This window comes from Odontesthes bonariensis, chromosome 7 (genome assembly GCF_027942865.1).
Source record: "Odontesthes bonariensis isolate fOdoBon6 chromosome 7, fOdoBon6.hap1, whole genome shotgun sequence".
Lineage (NCBI taxonomy): Eukaryota > Metazoa > Chordata > Actinopteri > Atheriniformes > Atherinopsidae > Odontesthes > Odontesthes bonariensis.
The window spans coordinates 6,910,752-6,925,979 of NC_134512.1; positions in this window are offsets into that span (position 1 = coordinate 6,910,752).

The following is a 15,228-nucleotide window of genomic DNA, read 5'->3' on the forward strand; positions in this document are numbered from 1 at the left end:
CCATGCATAAACCTCTTTAAATGACCTTGTATGAGAAAGAAAAACAGGAATAGCCTTCTTTTGCGGAATTAAGAGGAAATTCGGATTTTTGCTTATAAACACCAATTCCTTCAGTCAAAACAAGTTCAAACTCCTACGTCCTTCATATATATCCATTCTAAGAAGGTTCCATGCATAAAACTCTTTAAATGACCTTGTTTGAGAAAGAAAAACTGAAATAGCCTTACTTTTGCGAGTTAAAGCCAAATTGGTATTTTTGCTATAAAATGAATTCCTTCAGTCAAAACAAGTTCAAACTCATTTGTCCTTCATATATATCAATTTTAAGTAGGTTCCATGCATAAAACTCTTTAAATGACCTTGTTTGAGAAAGAAAAACAGGAATAGCCTTACTTTTGCGAGTTAAAGCCAAATTGGTATTTTTGCTATAAAATGAATTCCTTCAGTCAAAACAAGTTCAAACTCCTATGTCCTTCATATATATCCATTCTAAGAAGGTTCCATGCATAAAACTCTTTAAATTACCTTGTTTGAGAAAGAAAAACAGGAATAGCCTTACTTTTGCGAGTTAAAGCCAAATTGGTATTTTTGCTATAAAATGAATTCCTTCAGTCAAAACAAGTTCAAACTCCTATGTCCTTCATATATATAAATTTTAAGTGGGTTCGATGCATAAAACTCTTTAAATGACCTTGTTTGAGAAAGAAAAACAGGAATAGCCTTACTTTTGCGAGTTAAAGCCAATTTGGTATTTTTGTTATAAAATGAATTCCTTAAGTCAAAACAAGTTGAAACTCATTTGTCCTTCATATATATCAATTCTATAAAGGTTCCATGCATAAAACTCTTTAAATGACCTTGTTTGAGAAAGAAAAACAGGAATAGCCTTACTTTTGCGAGTTAAAGCCAAATTAGTACTTTTGCTATAAAATGAATTCCTTCAGTCAAAACAAGTTTAAACTCCTATGTCCTTCATATATATCCATTCTAAGAAGGTTCCATGCATAAAACTCTTTAAATGACCTTGTTTGAGAAAGAAAAACAGGAATAGCCTTCTTTTGCGGAATTAAGACGAAATTCGGATTTTTCTTATAAACACCAATTCCTTCAGTCAAAACAAGTTCAAACTCCTATATCCTTCATATATATCCATTCTAAGAAGGTTCCATGCATAAACCTCTTTAAATGACCTTGTTTGAGAAAGAAAAACAGGAATAGCCTTACTTTTGCGAGTTAAAGCCAAATTGGTATTTTTGCTATAAAATGAATTCCTTCAGTCAAAACAAGTTGAAACTCATTTGTCCTTCATATATATCAATTCTAAGAAGGTTCCATGCATAAAACTCTTTAAATGACCTTGTTTGAGAAAGAAAAACAGGAATAGCCTTACTTTTGCGAGTTAAAGCCAAATTGGTATTTTTGCTATAAAATGAATTCCTTCAGTCAAAACAAGTTTAAACTCCTATGTCCTTCATATATATCCATTCTAAGAAGGTTCCATGCATAAAACTCTTTAAATGACCTTGTTTGAGGAAGAAAAACAGGAATAGCCTTACTTTTGCGAGTTAAAGCCAAATTGGTAGTTTTGTTATAAAATGAATTCCTTCAGTCAAAACAAGTTCAAACTAATTTGGCCTTCATATATATCAATTCTAAGAAGGTTCCATGCATAAACCACTTTAAATGACCTTGTATGAGAAAGAAAAACAGGAATAGCCTTCTTTTGCGGAATTAAGACGAAATTCGGATTTTTGCTTATAAACACCAATTCCTTCAGTCAAAACAAGTTCAAACTCCTATGTCCTTCATATATATCCATTCTAAGAAGGTTCCATGCATAAACCTCTTTAAATGACCTTGTTTGAGAAAGAAAAACAGGAATAGCCTTACTTTTGCGAGTTAAAGCCAAATTGGTATTTTTGCTATAAAATGAATTCCTTCAGTCAAAACAAGTTCAAACTCATTTGTCCTTCATATATATCCATTCTAAGAAGGTTCCATGCATAAACCTCTTTAAATGACCTTGTTTGAGAAAGAAAAACAGGAATAGCCTTACTTTTGCGAGTTAAAGCCAAATTGGTATTTTTGTTATAAAATGAATTCCTTAAGTCAAAACAAGTTGAAACTCCTATGTCCTTCATATATATCCATTCTAAGAAGGTTCCATGCATAAACCTCTTTAAATGACCTTGTTTGAGAAAGAAAAACAGGAATAGCCTTACTTTTGCGAGTTAAAGCCAAATTGGCATTTTTGCTATAAAATGAATTCCTTCAGTCAAAACAAGTTCAAACTCATTTGTCCTTCATATATATAAATTCTAAGAAGGTTCCATGCATAAACCTCTTTAAATGACCTTGTTTGAGAAAGAAAAACAGGAATAGCCTTACTTTTGCGAGTTAAAGCCAAATTGGTATTTTTGCTATAAAATGAATTCCTTCAGTCAAAACAAGTTCAAACTCCTATGTCCTTCATATATATAAATTTTAAGTGGGTTCGATGCATAAAACTCTTTAAATGACCTTGTTTGAGAAAGAAAAACAGGAATAGCCTTACTTTTGCGAGTTAAAGCCAAATTGGTATTTTTGCTATAAAATGAATTCCTTCAGTCAAAACAAGTTCAAACTCATTTGTCCTTCATATATATCCATTCTAAGAAGGTTCCATGCATAAACCTCTTTAAATGACCTTGTTTGAGAAAGAAAAACAGGAATAGCCTTACTTTTGCGAGTTAAAGCCAATTTGGTATTTTTGTTATAAAATGAATTCCTTAAGTCAAAACAAGTTGAAACTCATTTGTCCTTCATATATATCAATTCTATAAAGGTTCCATGCATAAAACTCTTTAAATGACCTTGTTTGAGAAAGAAAAACAGGAATAGCCTTACTTTTGCGAGTTAAAGCCAAATTAGTACTTTTGCTATAAAATGAATTCCTTCAGTCAAAACAAGTTTAAACTCCTATGTCCTTCATATATATCCATTCTAAGAAGGTTCCATGCATAAAACTCTTTAAATGACCTTGTTTGAGAAAGAAAAACAGGAATAGCCTTCTTTTGCGGAATTAAGACGAAATTCGGATTTTTCTTATAAACACCAATTCCTTCAGTCAAAACAAGTTCAAACTCCTATATCCTTCATATATATCCATTCTAAGAAGGTTCCATGCATAAACCTCTTTAAATGACCTTGTTTGAGAAAGAAAAACAGGAATAGCCTTACTTTTGCGAGTTAAAGCCAAATTGGTATTTTTGTTATAAAATGATTTCCTTCAGTCAAAACAAGTTCAAACTAATTTTGCCTTCATATATATCAATTTCAAGAAGGTTCCATGCATAAACCTCTTTAAATGACCTTGTATGAGAAAGAAAAACAGGAATAGCCTTACTTTTGCGAGTTAAAGCCAAATTGGTATTTTTGCTATAAAATGAATTCCTTCAGTCAAAACAAGTTGAAACTCATTTGTCCTTCATATATATCAATTCTAAGAAGGTTCCATGCATAAAACTCTTTAAATGACCTTGTTTGAGAAAGAAAAACAGGAATAGCCTTACTTTTGCGAGTTAAAGCCAAATTGGTATTTTTGCTATAAAATGAATTCCTTCAGTCAAAACAAGTTTAAACTCCTATGTCCTTCATATATATCCATTCTAAGAAGGTTCCATGCATAAAACTCTTTAAATGACCTTGTTTGAGGAAGAAAAACAGGAATAGCCTTACTTTTGCGAGTTAAAGCCAAATTGGTAGTTTTGTTATAAAATGAATTCCTTCAGTCAAAACAAGTTCAAACTAATTTGGCCTTCATATATATCAATTCTAAGAAGGTTCCATGCATAAACCACTTTAAATGACCTTGTATGAGAAAGAAAAACAGGAATAGCCTTCTTTTGCGGAATTAAGACGAAATTCGGATTTTTGCTTATAAACACCAATTCCTTCAGTCAAAACAAGTTCAAACTCCTATGTCCTTCATATATATCCATTCTAAGAAGGTTCCATGCATAAACCTCTTTAAATGACCTTGTTTGAGAAAGAAAAACAGGAATAGCCTTACTTTTGCGAGTTAAAGCCAAATTGGTATTTTTGCTATAAAATGAATTCCTTCAGTCAAAACAAGTTCAAACTCATTTGTCCTTCATATATATCCATTCTAAGAAGGTTCCATGCATAAACCTCTTTAAATGACCTTGTTTGAGAAAGAAAAACAGGAATAGCCTTACTTTTGCGAGTTAAAGCCAAATTGGTATTTTTGTTATAAAATGAATTCCTTAAGTCAAAACAAGTTGAAACTAATTTGTCCTTCATATATTTCAATTCTAAGTAGGTTCCATGCATAAACCTCTTTAAATGACCTTGTATGAGAAAGAAAAACAGGAATAGCCTTACTTTTGCGAGTTAAAGCCAAATTGGCATTTTTGCTATAAAATGAATTCCTTCAGTCAAAACAAGTTCAAACTCATTTGTCCTTCATATATATAAATTCTAAGAAGGTTCCATGCATAAACCTCTTTAAATGACCTTGTTTGAGAAAGAAAAACAGGAATAGCCTTACTTTTGCGAGTTAAAGCCAAATTGGTATTTTTGCTATAAAATGAATTCCTTCAGTCAAAACAAGTTCAAACTCCTATGTCCTTCATATATATCCATTCTAAGAAGGTTCCATGCATAAAACTCTTTAAATGACCTTGTTTGAGAAAGAAAAACAGGAATAGCCTTACTTTTGCGAGTTAAAGCCAAATTGGTATTTTTGCTATAAAATGAATTCCTTCAGTCAAAACAAGTTCAAACTCATTTGTCCTTCATATATATCCATTCTAAGAAGGTTCCATGCATAAACCTCTTTAAATGACCTTGTTTGAGAAAGAAAAACAGGAATAGCCTTACTTTTGCGAGTTAAAGCCAATTTGGTATTTTTGTTATAAAATGAATTCCTTAAGTCAAAACAAGTTGAAACTCATTTGTCCTTCATATATATCAATTCTATAAAGGTTCCATGCATAAAACTCTTTAAATGACCTTGTTTGAGAAAGAAAAACAGGAATAGCCTTACTTTTGCGAGTTAAAGCCAAATTAGTACTTTTGCTATAAAATGAATTCCTTCAGTCAAAACAAGTTTAAACTCCTATGTCCTTCATATATATCCATTCTAAGAAGGTTCCATGCATAAAACTCTTTAAATGACCTTGTTTGAGAAAGAAAAACAGGAATAGCCTTCTTTTGCGGAATTAAGACGAAATTCGGATTTTTCTTATAAACACCAATTCCTTCAGTCAAAACAAGTTCAAACTCCTATATCCTTCATATATATCCATTCTAAGAAGGTTCCATGCATAAACCTCTTTAAATGACCTTGTTTGAGAAAGAAAAACAGGAATAGCCTTACTTTTGCGAGTTAAAGCCAAATTGGTATTTTTGTTATAAAATGAATTCTTTCAGTCAAAACAAGTTCAAACTAATTTTGCCTTCATATATATCAATTCTAAGAAGGTTCCATGCATAAACCTCTTTAAATGACCTTGTATGAGAAAGAAAAACAGGAATAGCCTTACTTTTGCGAGTTAAAGCCAAATTGGTATTTTTGCTATAAAATGAATTCCTTCAGTCAAAACAAGTTGAAACTCATTTGTCCTTCATATATATCAATTCTAAGAAGGTTCCATGCATAAAACTCTTTAAATGACCTTGTTTGAGAAAGAAAAACAGGAATAGCCTTACTTTTGCGAGTTAAAGCCAAATTGGTATTTTTGCTATAAAATGAATTCCTTCAGTCAAAACAAGTTTAAACTCCTATGTCCTTCATATATATCCATTCTAAGAAGGTTCCATGCATAAAACTCTTTAAATGACCTTGTTTGAGGAAGAAAAACAGGAATAGCCTTACTTTTGCGAGTTAAAGCCAAATTGGTAGTTTTGTTATAAAATGAATTCCTTCAGTCAAAACAAGTTCAAACTAATTTGGCCTTCATATATATCAATTCTAAGAAGGTTCCATGCATAAACCACTTTAAATGACCTTGTATGAGAAAGAAAAACAGGAATAGCCTTCTTTTGCGGAATTAAGACGAAATTCGGATTTTTGCTTATAAACACCAATTCCTTCAGTCAAAACAAGTTCAAACTCCTATGTCCTTCATATATATCCATTCTAAGAAGGTTCCATGCATAAACCTCTTTAAATGACCTTGTTTGAGAAAGAAAAACAGGAATAGCCTTACTTTTGCGAGTTAAAGCCAAATTGGTATTTTTGCTATAAAATGAATTCCTTCAGTCAAAACAAGTTCAAACTCATTTGTCCTTCATATATATCCATTCTAAGAAGGTTCCATGCATAAACCTCTTTAAATGACCTTGTTTGAGAAAGAAAAACAGGAATAGCCTTACTTTTGCGAGTTAAAGCCAAATTGGTATTTTTGTTATAAAATGAATTCCTTAAGTCAAAACAAGTTGAAACTCCTATGTCCTTCATATATATCCATTCTAAGAAGGTTCCATGCATAAACCTCTTTAAATGACCTTGTTTGAGAAAGAAAAACAGGAATAGCCTTACTTTTGCAAGTTAAAGCCAAATTGGTATTTTTGCTATAAAATGAATTCCTTCAGTCAAAACAAGTTCAAACTCATTTGTCCTTCATATATATCCATTCTAAGAAGGTTCCATGCATAAACCTCTTTAAATGACCTTGTTTGAGAAAGAAAAACAGGAATAGCCTTACTTTTGCGAGTTAAAGCCAAATTGGTATTTTTGTTATAAAATGAATTCCTTAAGTCTAAACAAGTTGAAACTCATTTGTCCTTCATATATATCAATTCTATGAAGGTTCCATGCATAAAACTCTTTAAATGACCTTGTTTGAGAAAGAAAAACAGGAATAGCCTTACTTTTGCGAGTTAAAGCCAAATTGGTACTTTTGCTATAAAATGAATTCCTTCAGTCAAAACAAGTTCAAACTAATTTGTCCTTCATATATTTCAATTCTAAGTAGGTTCCATGCATAAACCTCTTTAAATGACCTTGTATGAGAAAGAAAAACAGGAATAGCCTTCTTTTGCGGAATTAAGACGAAATTCGGATTTTTGCTTATAAACACCAATTACTTCAGTCAAAACAAGTTCAAACTCCTATATCCTTCATATATATCCATTCTAAGAAGGTTCCATGCATAAACCTCTTTAAATGACCTTGTTTGAGAAAGAAAAACAGGAATAGCCTTACTTTTGCGAGTTAAAGCCAAATTGGTATTTTTGTTATAAAATGAATTCCTTCAGTCAAAACAAGTTCAAACTAATTTGGCCTTCATATATATCAATTCTAAGAAGGTTCCATGCATAAACCTCTTTAAATGACCTTGTATGAGAAAGAAAAACAGGAATAGCCTTACTTTTGCGAGTTAAAGCCAAATTGGTATTTTTGCTATAAAATGAATTCCTTCAGTCAAAACAAGTTCAAACTCCTATGTCCTTCATATATATCCATTCTAAGAAGGTTCCATGCATAAAACTCTTTAAATGACCTTGTTTGAGGAAGAAAAACAGGAATAGCCTTACTTTTGCGAGTTAAAGCCAAATTGGTAGTTTTGTTATAAAATGAATTCCTTCAGTCAAAACAAGTTCAAACTAATTTGGCCTTCATATATATCAATTCTAAGAAGGTTCCATGCATAAACCACTTTAAATGACCTTGTATGAGAAAGAAAAACAGGAATAGCCTTCTTTTGCGGAATTAAGACGAAATTCGGATTTTTGCTTATAAACACCAATTCCTTCAGTCAAAACAAGTTCAAACTCCTATGTCCTTCATATATATCCATTCTAAGAAGGTTCCATGCATAAACCTCTTTAAATGACCTTGTTTGAGAAAGAAAAACAGGAATAGCCTTACTTTTGCGAGTTAAAGCCAAATTGGTATTTTTGCTATAAAATGAATTCCTTCAGTCAAAACAAGTTCAAACTCATTTGTCCTTCATATATATCCATTCTAAGAAGGTTCCATGCATAAACCTCTTTAAATGACCTTGTTTGAGAAAGAAAAACAGGAATAGCCTTACTTTTGCGAGTTAAAGCCAAATTGGTATTTTTGTTATAAAATGAATTCCTTAAGTCAAAACAAGTTGAAACTCCTATGTCCTTCATATATATCCATTCTAAGAAGGTTCCATGCATAAACCTCTTTAAATGACCTTGTTTGAGAAAGAAAAACAGGAATAGCCTTACTTTTGCGAGTTAAAGCCAAATTGGTATTTTTGCTATAAAATGAATTCCTTCAGTCAAAACAAGTTCAAACTCATTTGTCCTTCATATATATCCATTCTAAGAAGGTTCCATGCATAAACCTCTTTAAATGACCTTATTTGAGAAAGAAAAACAGGAATAGCCTTACTTTTGCGAGTTAAAGCCAAATTGGTATTTTTGTTATAAAATGAATTCCTTAAGTCTAAACAAGTTGAAACTCATTTGTCCTTCATATATATCAATTCTATGAAGGTTCCATGAATAAAACTCTTTAAATGACCTTGTTTGAGAAAGAAAAACAGGAATAGCCTTACTTTTGCGAGTTTAAGCCAAATTGGTACTTTTGCTATAAAATGAATTCCTTCAGTCAAAACAAGTTCAAACTAATTTGTCCTTCATATATTTCAATTCTAAGTAGGTTCCATGCATAAACCTCTTTAAATGACCTTGTATGAGAAAGAAAAACAGGAATAGCCTTCTTTTGCGGAATTAAGACGAAATTCGGATTTTTGCTTATAAACACCAATTCCTTCAGTCAAAACAAGTTCAAACTCCTATATCCTTCATATATATCCATTCTAAGAAGGTTCCATGCATAAACCTCTTTAAATGACCTTGTTTGAGAAACAAAAACAGGAATAGCCTTACTTTTGCGAGTTAAAGCCAAATTGGTATTTTTGTTATAAAATGAATTCCTTCAGTCAAAACAAGTTCAAACTAATTTGGCCTTCATATATATCAATTCTAAGAAGGTTCCATGCATAAACCTCATTAAATGACCTTGTATGAGAAAGAAAAACAGGAATAGCCTTACTTTTGCGAGTTAAAGCCAAATTGGTATTTTTGCTATAAAATGAATTCCTTCAGTCAAAACAAGTTCAAACTCCTATGTCCTTCATATATATCCATTCTAAGAAGGTTCCATGCATAAACCTCTTTAAATGACCTTGTTTGAGAAAGAAAAACAGGAATAGCCTTACTTTTGCGAGTTAAAGCCAAATTGGTATTTTTGCTATAAAATGAATTCCTTCAGTCAAAACAAATTCAAACTCATTTGTCCTTCATATATATCCATTCTAAGAAGGTTCCATGCATAAATCTCTTTAAATGACCTTGATTGAGAAAGAAAAACAGGAATAGCCTTACTTTTGCGAGTTAAAGCCAAATTGGTATTTTTGTTATAAAATGAATTCCTTAAGTCAAAACAAGTTGAAACTCATTTGTCCTTCATATATATCAATTCTATTAAGGTTCCATGCATAAAACTCTTTAAATGACCTTGTTTGAGAAAGAAAAACAGGAATAGCGTTACTTTTGCGACTTAAAGCCAAATTGGTATTTTTGCTATAAAATGAATTCCTTCAGTCAAAACAAGTTCAAACTCCTATGTCCTTCATATATATCCATTCTAAGAAGGTTCCATGCATAAACCTCTTTAAATGACCTTATTTGAGAAAGAAAAACAGGAATAGCCTTACTTTTGCGAGTTAAAGCCAAATTAGTACTTTTGCTATAAAATGAATTCCTTCAGTCAAAACAAGTTTAAACTCCTATGTCCTTCATATATATCCATTCTAAGAAGGTTCCATGCATAAAACTCTTTAAATGACCTTGTTTGAGAAAGAAAAACAGGAATAGCCTTCTTTTGCGGAATTAAGACGAAATTCGGATTTTTCTTATAAACACCAATTCCTTCAGTCAAAACAAGTTCAAACTCCTTGTCCTTCATATATATCCATTTTAAGAAGGTTCCATGCATAAACCTCTTTAAATGACGTTGTTTGAGAAAGAAAAACAGGAATAGCCTTACTTTTGCGAGTTAAAGCCAAATTGGTATTTTTGCTATAAAATGAATTCCTTCAGTCAAAACAAGTTCAAACTCATTTGTCCTTCATATATATCAATTCTAAGTAGGTTCCATGCATAAACCTCTTTAAATGACCTTGTTTGACAAAGAAAAACAGGAATAGCCTTACTTTTGCGAGTTAAAGCCAAATTGGTATTTTTGCTATAAAATGAATTCCTTCAGTAAAAACAAGTTCAAACTCCTATGTCCTTCATATATATCCATTCTAAGAAGGTTCCATGCATAAACCTCTTTAAATGACCTTGTTTGAGAAAGAAAAACAGGAATAGCCTTACTTTTGCGAGTTAAAGCCAAATTGGTATTTTTGCTATAAAATGAATTCCTTCAGTCAAAACAAGTTCAAACTAATTTGTCCTTCATATATTTCAATTCTAAGTAGGTTCCATGCATAAACCTCTTTAAATGACCTTGTATGAGAAAGAAAAACAGGAATAGCCTTCTTTTGCGGAATTAAGAGGAAATTCGGATTTTTGCTTATAAACACCAATTCCTTCAGTCAAAACAAGTTCAAACTCCTACGTCCTTCATATATATCCATTCTAAGAAGGTTCCATGCATAAAACTCTTTAAATGACCTTGTTTGAGAAAGAAAAACAGAAATAGCCTTACTTTTGCGAGTTAAAGCCAAATTGGTATTTTTGCTATAAAATGAATTCCTTCAGTCAAAACAAGTTCAAACTCATTTGTCCTTCATATATATCAATTTTAAGTAGGTTCCATGCATAAAACTCTTTAAATGACCTTGTTTGAGAAAGAAAAACAGGAATAGCCTTACTTTTGCGAGTTAAAGCCAAATTGGTATTTTTGCTATAAAATGAATTCCTTCAGTCAAAACAAGTTCAAACTCCTATGTCCTTCATATATATCCATTCTAAGAAGGTTCCATGCATAAAACTCTTTAAATTACCTTGTTTGAGAAAGAAAAACAGGAATAGCCTTACTTTTGCGAGTTAAAGCCAAATTGGTATTTTTGCTATAAAATGAATTCCTTCAGTCAAAACAAGTTCAAACTCCTATGTCCTTCATATATATAAATTTTAAGTGGGTTCGATGCATAAAACTCTTTAAATGACCTTGTTTGAGAAAGAAAAACAGGAATAGCCTTACTTTTGCGAGTTAAAGCCAAATTGGTATTTTTGCTATAAAATGAATTCCTTCAGTCAAAACAAGTTCAAACTCATTTGTCCTTCATATATATCCATTCTAAGAAGGTTCCATGCATAAACCTCTTTAAATGACCTTGTTTGAGAAAGAAAAACAGGAATAGCCTTACTTTTGCGAGTTAAAGCCAATTTGGTATTTTTGTTATAAAATGAATTCCTTAAGTCAAAACAAGTTGAAACTCATTTGTCCTTCATATATATCAATTCTATAAAGGTTCCATGCATAAAACTCTTTAAATGACCTTGTTTGAGAAAGAAAAACAGGAATAGCCTTACTTTTGCGAGTTAAAGCCAAATTAGTACTTTTGCTATAAAATGAATTCCTTCAGTCAAAACAAGTTTAAACTCCTATGTCCTTCATATATATCCATTCTAAGAAGGTTCCATGCATAAAACTCTTTAAATGACCTTGTTTGAGAAAGAAAAACAGGAATAGCCTTCTTTTGCGGAATTAAGACGAAATTCGGATTTTTCTTATAAACACCAATTCCTTCAGTCAAAACAAGTTCAAACTCCTATATCCTTCATATATATCCATTCTAAGAAGGTTCCATGCATAAACCTCTTTAAATGACCTTGTTTGAGAAAGAAAAACAGGAATAGCCTTACTTTTGCGAGTTAAAGCCAAATTGGTATTTTTGTTATAAAATGATTTCCTTCAGTCAAAACAAGTTCAAACTAATTTTGCCTTCATATATATCAATTCTAAGAAGGTTCCATGCATAAACCTCTTTAAATGACCTTGTATGAGAAAGAAAAACAGGAATAGCCTTACTTTTGCGAGTTAAAGCCAAATTGGTATTTTTGCTATAAAATGAATTCCTTCAGTCAAAACAAGTTGAAACTCATTTGTCCTTCATATATATCAATTCTAAGAAGGTTCCATGCATAAAACTCTTTAAATGACCTTGTTTGAGAAAGAAAAACAGGAATAGCCTTACTTTTGCGAGTTAAAGCCAAATTGGTATTTTTGCTATAAAATGAATTCCTTCAGTCAAAACAAGTTTAAACTCCTATGTCCTTCATATATATCCATTCTAAGAAGGTTCCATGCATAAAACTCTTTAAATGACCTTGTTTGAGGAAGAAAAACAGGAATAGCCTTACTTTTGCGAGTTAAAGCCAAATTGGTAGTTTTGTTATAAAATGAATTCCTTCAGTCAAAACAAGTTCAAACTAATTTGGCCTTCATATATATCAATTCTAAGAAGGTTCCATGCATAAACCACTTTAAATGACCTTGTATGAGAAAGAAAAACAGGAATAGCCTTCTTTTGCGGAATTAAGACGAAATTCGGATTTTTGCTTATAAACACCAATTCCTTCAGTCAAAACAAGTTCAAACTCCTATGTCCTTCATATATATCCATTCTAAGAAGGTTCCATGCATAAACCTCTTTAAATGACCTTGTTTGAGAAAGAAAAACAGGAATAGCCTTACTTTTGCGAGTTAAAGCCAAATTGGTATTTTTGCTATAAAATGAATTCCTTCAGTCAAAACAAGTTCAAACTCATTTGTCCTTCATATATATCCATTCTAAGAAGGTTCCATGCATAAACCTCTTTAAATGACCTTGTTTGAGAAAGAAAAACAGGAATAGCCTTACTTTTGCGAGTTAAAGCCAAATTGGTATTTTTGTTATAAAATGAATTCCTTAAGTCAAAACAAGTTCAAACTCCTATGTCCTTCATATATATCCATTCTAAGAAGGTTCCATGCATAAACCTCTTTAAATGACCTTGTTTGAGAAAGAAAAACAGGAATAGCCTTACTTTTGCGAGTTAAAGCCAAATTGGCATTTTTGCTATAAAATGAATTCCTTCAGTCAAAACAAGTTCAAACTCATTTGTCCTTCATATATATAAATTCTAAGAAGGTTCCATGCATAAACCTCTTTAAATGACCTTGTTTGAGAAAGAAAAACAGGAATAGCCTTACTTTTGCGAGTTAAACCCAAATTGGTATTTTTGCTATAAAATGAATTCCTTCAGTCAAAACAAGTTCAAACTCCTATGTCCTTCATATATATAAATTTTAAGTGGGTTCGATGCATAAAACTCTTTAAATGACCTTGTTTGAGAAAGAAAAACAGGAATAGCCTTACTTTTGCGAGTTAAAGCCAAATTGGTATTTTTGCTATAAAATGAATTCCTTCAGTCAAAACAAGTTCAAACTCATTTGTCCTTCATATATATCCATTCTAAGAAGGTTCCATGCATAAACCTCTTTAAATGACCTTGTTTGAGAAAGAAAAACAGGAATAGCCTTACTTTTGCGAGTTAAAGCCAATTTGGTATTTTTGTTATAAAATGAATTCCTTAAGTCAAAACAAGTTGAAACTCATTTGTCCTTCATATATATCAATTCTATAAAGGTTCCATGCATAAAACTCTTTAAATGACCTTGTTTGAGAAAGAAAAACAGGAATAGCCTTACTTTTGCGAGTTAAAGCCAAATTAGTACTTTTGCTATAAAATGAATTCCTTCAGTCAAAACAAGTTTAAACTCCTATGTCCTTCATATATATCCATTCTAAGAAGGTTCCATGCATAAAACTCTTTAAATGACCTTGTTTGAGAAAGAAAAACAGGAATAGCCTTCTTTTGCGGAATTAAGACGAAATTCGGATTTTTCTTATAAACACCAATTCCTTCAGTCAAAACAAGTTCAAACTCCTATATCCTTCATATATATCCATTCTAAGAAGGTTCCATGCATAAACCTCTTTAAATGACCTTGTTTGAGAAAGAAAAACAGGAATAGCCTTACTTTTGCGAGTTAAAGCCAAATTGGTATTTTTGTTATAAAATGAATTCTTTCAGTCAAAACAAGTTCAAACTAATTTTGCCTTCATATATATCAATTCTAAGAAGGTTCCATGCATAAACCTCTTTAAATGACCTTGTATGAGAAAGAAAAACAGGAATAGCCTTACTTTTGCGAGTTAAAGCCAAATTGGTATTTTTGCTATAAAATGAATTCCTTCAGTCAAAACAAGTTGAAACTCATTTGTCCTTCATATATATCAATTCTAAGAAGGTTCCATGCATAAAACTCTTTAAATGACCTTGTTTGAGAAAGAAAAACAGGAATAGCCTTACTTTTGCGAGTTAAAGCCAAATTGGTATTTTTGCTATAAAATGAATTCCTTCAGTCAAAACAAGTTTAAACTCCTATGTCCTTCATATATATCCATTCTAAGAAGGTTCCATGCATAAAACTCTTTAAATGACCTTGTTTGAGGAAGAAAAACAGGAATAGCCTTACTTTTGCGAGTTAAAGCCAAATTGGTAGTTTTGTTATAAAATGAATTCCTTCAGTCAAAACAAGTTCAAACTAATTTGGCCTTCATATATATCAATTCTAAGAAGGTTCCATGCATAAACCACTTTAAATGACCTTGTATGAGAAAGAAAAACAGGAATAGCCTTCTTTTGCGGAATTAAGACGAAATTCGGATTTTTGCTTATAAACACCAATTCCTTCAGTCAAAACAAGTTCAAACTCCTATGTCCTTCATATATATCCATTCTAAGAAGGTTCCATGCATAAACCTCTTTAAATGACCTTGTTTGAGAAAGAAAAACAGGAATAGCCTTACTTTTGCGAGTTAAAGCCAAATTGGTATTTTTGCTATAAAATGAATTCCTTCAGTCAAAACAAGTTCAAACTCATTTGTCCTTCATATATATCCATTCTAAGAAGGTTCCATGCATAAACCTCTTTAAATGACCTTGTTTGAGAAAGAAAAACAGGAATAGCCTTACTTTTGCGAGTTAAAGCCAAATTGGTAGTTTTGTTATAAAATGAATTCCTTAAGTCAAAACAAGTTGAAACTCCTATGTCCTTCATATATATCCATTCTAAGAAGGTTCCATGCATAAACCTCTTTAAATGACCTTGTTTGAGAAAGAAAAACAGGAATAGCCTTACTTTTGCAAGTTAAAGCCAAATTGGTATTTTTGCTATAA